Source organism: Notothenia coriiceps, unplaced genomic scaffold (genome assembly GCF_000735185.1).
Source record: "Notothenia coriiceps isolate Sejong01 unplaced genomic scaffold, NC01 NC01_scaffold00020994, whole genome shotgun sequence".
Taxonomy (NCBI): Eukaryota; Metazoa; Chordata; class Actinopteri; order Perciformes; family Nototheniidae; genus Notothenia; species Notothenia coriiceps.
The window spans coordinates 1-3,998 of record NW_011353695.1 but is presented as its reverse complement, the minus strand read 5'-3'; positions in this window follow the sequence as shown (position 1 = coordinate 3,998).

The following is a 3,998-nucleotide window of genomic DNA, read 5'->3' as shown; positions in this document are numbered from 1 at the left end:
CTGCTAATATTCACAAACACATCACCCATCAAATCATTCCACTCAGTTCACAAAGTAATTAACTCAGCTCACAAAGTAATTCACTCAGCATTCAACCAAGACATTTTGAGAGATATTTAACAAGTCTGAGAGAACCTTACCGAGAGCTATTAACCCAGCTCTGAGGGACAGAGCTTACCAAGAGAGAACATACCAGGGGAAACCCCCCCTCTCTCTCGCTCTCTCCAAAAACCCACTGTCTTTATGCTCAACAACAGGATATAAAAACCTAAGACACCTCCTCCATTCCCACATTTGTGGAAACTGGGCATGGCCTCTGATGTACAGGACTGGACATGACCAGACATATTCTATGGCTATGCCATAAGACACACCTTCCCATTTTTGTGTAAAAAGGACATGACCCCTATTCTGCAGGACTTGCAAAATATTATTCTTGGCTATGACATAACCACCTTTTTTGGGCCTCTGTGTGTTTCTCCTTAAGTCCGGAGCCCCCCTCCCTGTGTACTGCTGTGAGGGAAGAGGGAAGAAACTGCCTTCTACCTTATCAGTGACACCCATAAATCATTATAGGCCTTACACTCAATTTAACAAACCACTTGTGTTTTGTTTATACTGTAAATATAGAAAAACCTNAAAGACCGGTGATAATAAAAAGCAAATTCAACTTTTCATTCACCAAATCAATTCCATACCTTTTTTCCGACACAGGTGGCGGGTATTAACATGTTTGTGAATGTTAATACCCGCCACCTGTGTCGGAAAAAAGGTATGGAATTGATTTGGTGAATGAAAAGTTGAATTTGCTTTTTATTATCACCGGTCTTTTTATGAGGAAATGCCTCTAAATTCTATCGGGAGATTTTAAATGTCACAACTGAATTGGGCAGTTGAAGTTAAAAATGATGGTAATAAATGTAAAACTGTGAATTAAAGTTTCATATTAGAACATTCACAGCATGATAGATTTAGTATGATTATAATATTGTAAAGAGAGAAGGTAAAAACCCTGTATTAGTTTGGACCTATTTTTCTTCAAATAAACTGATCCCACCTTTTGGATTGGGACAACTTAAAAGACATCTGCGCTCTCCTCTCCTGCTTCAAAGGTAAGATTGCACCCTGCCACACTCACACTTAGTAGGGCCACATCTCATTACTGATATCAAAATCCTTCGGGATCGCTTAAACAGATTTAAGAGAGTTGTCTGAATTGAAACAGCAGTTAATTGAACCTGGTTCTTCGGGGAGTTAATAGAGGTGAGATCTTGCTGACGTTGGTGGACCTGAGCCAACCAGTAAACTAACATAGACTCAATAACTTTGGTTAGGTCAATTAGTAGGTCAGAGTAATTTCCCGCAATAAATTATCAGGACCTCACCAACTCTTACACTGCGTTCCTTCTTATGGACTGCTAGAGCTCGAGCTATCAGCTAGGAGCCTGCTGCAAGAAAGAGCAGGATGGGGCAGAGCATTTGAAACTAATTGTCAAAAGGAAGTGGAGCTAAGAAGTATTCAAAAAAGCCACAATTGGTTTGGAATCCAATCGAGAGCGGACTGATATGTTGTCAAGCTTGAAATGGAGATTGTGAAATGAACACTGGAGAAGAAGACGAAGGCCGCAGTAGTATTAGGTGGGAGGGCTAATAAAAAGGGATGAAGGCGAGGCGAGAGGATGTGCAGCTGCAGGGGGAGTGGAGCAGTGGAGCACAGAGATGGCCTGACACCATGCGGCTTTCAGGGCACGTGTTCTCTCTGATACTGCCCCAGGACAGACACTCTTAAGAGAAGATGTGAAACATCCACAGTAATCTAACATCCGAGCCACAAGGAGCATGGGGGAATGTGTATGTGTGTGTGTGTGTGTGTGCGCGCGCACGTGCGTGCGTGCGTGTGTGTGTGTTTACAAGGCTTCCCTGCCTTCTCCTATTTACAGCTGAATGCAGGGGGTCATTGAGTGCTTGCAGTCTTACTCAAGTTTACAACAATCAACACCAGAAGGCAGGTGAGCAAGTTATCCTGTGTAAGAAGAAATTGATCATAATACACCAAATGTTTTGGTTGATTTCAATTGCAAAAACCTGTATCCCAAGGTAAAAATGATTTCCATGTATTTAAATAAAAAATAAAAAGAGCACATTTTTTTATTTCAATTTATCTTAAATGCAAAAAGTTGTTGGGGGGGGGGTGGGAGGTTAGAGAATAATCGCATGTGCCTTTATTGTTGTATGCAAATGCATCATAGATAATTCACATTCCTCAATGGCAATCTGTACAGTTTTCTAAAAATGTTAACCTTAAACAGTAACCCAAAAATATGAAAAAGCTGTTTTCCCATGTGGTCCCGTACAAAGAGCCAAGAAATGAAATAACAGAATAAGATTAACTGTGCAGTGAACAGCTGAACATGCTGCTGCAGCAATCCACAGTGTGAGGTCCATCCATCAAACGAGGCAACATCATCCTATAATGTCACATTATCATACACATACACACATTATTAATGTGTATGTATCAGAGTTTTGATAATGTGCAATGCTTAGACTGATCTTCTTCCCGATGTTGTCGAGTAGTTCTGTAGGAAACTGTGATAAAGCAGGTATGCGTATAGCTACACTTTGGGTAGCTCCTTAGCAGAGCTTTAACACTAGAACCGCCAACGGGTACATTTTACCCGCAGCTGTTTTTTGATTGTATGTAACTTGTTTTCAATAACATATTAAAGTCTCCCAGTCCGTGACATTTCCTGAAAGTGTGTTATGTAGCACCCTCTGTTGTTAACAATTGTCAATATGAAGTCGGATTGAAAAAATCGCCAAAAAAAAAGCCATTTATACCTATATCCGCCAGCGGGTAATATTTACCTCATTGAAAATGCAGCGCAAACATGACGTGTTGCTATAGCAACGCCTTTTGTCTACTGTGGTTCCTTATAGATAGAGATAGTGATTGAGAGAGAGATAGATAGATAGATAGATAGATAGATAGATAGATAGATAGATAGATAGATAGATAGATAGATAGATAGATAGACAGATGGATAGTTATAGATAGTGTAACATCTTGGAGAATACAAGATCTTGGATGACTGAGCTCACGTTGAGGACGTAATGCATGTGTGCAGGTTACGTGCCAGTTGAATAAAGATGGACACTCGGAATGAGAGAAGTAGTCCGCGTCGTCTGTTTATGTAGACAATTATATGTCCATTGAACAGAACATTACAGATAGATCGATAGATAGTTATAGATAGATAGATAGATAGATAGAGAGATAGAGAGATTTGTACCTAAACAAAACACAAGTCTAACACCAAGCGTTTAAATCAGCACTCTTAGCGATATTTTATACTTCATGTAATCTGCACAAACTATATCATATGAAAAGCTGAGAGTCCACAGATTCTATTGGTATAAGTTTCATCCCTGTGCGATCAAAACTCACTATTCTGTGTGATAAATAAAAGAACATTGTACCTTGAAAATCAATAGCGGGTACATTTTACCCGTTGTCGGTTTTAGGTATACAGCGACCTCTGGCGGTTCTAGTGTTGGTGCACATAGATATAGATGTATTAGATTTGTGCATCAAAGCTGCGGCATACAGCTATAATGGGGCTTTGAGTTTATTCAGGTTAGAAAATCTTCATGGGAACTTTTGCACTCATGATACGTTGACTGTAGCGCTGCTTTCATAAACGTTGTGTGCATTGACTCACTTTGAGACCCATAGCAGCGGCACAAGCTCATCTAGAACGGCAATGTAGTTCTGTAGGAAGCTGTGATAAAGCAGGTATGCATATAGCTACACTTTGGGTAGCTCCTTAGCAGAGCTTTAACACTAGAACCGCCAACGGGTACATTTTACCCGCAGCTGTTTTTTGATTGTATGTAACTTGTTTTCAATAACATATTAAAGTCTCCCAGTCCGTGACATTTCCTGAAAGTGTGTTATGTAGCACCCTCTGTTGTTAACAATTGTCAATATGAAGTCG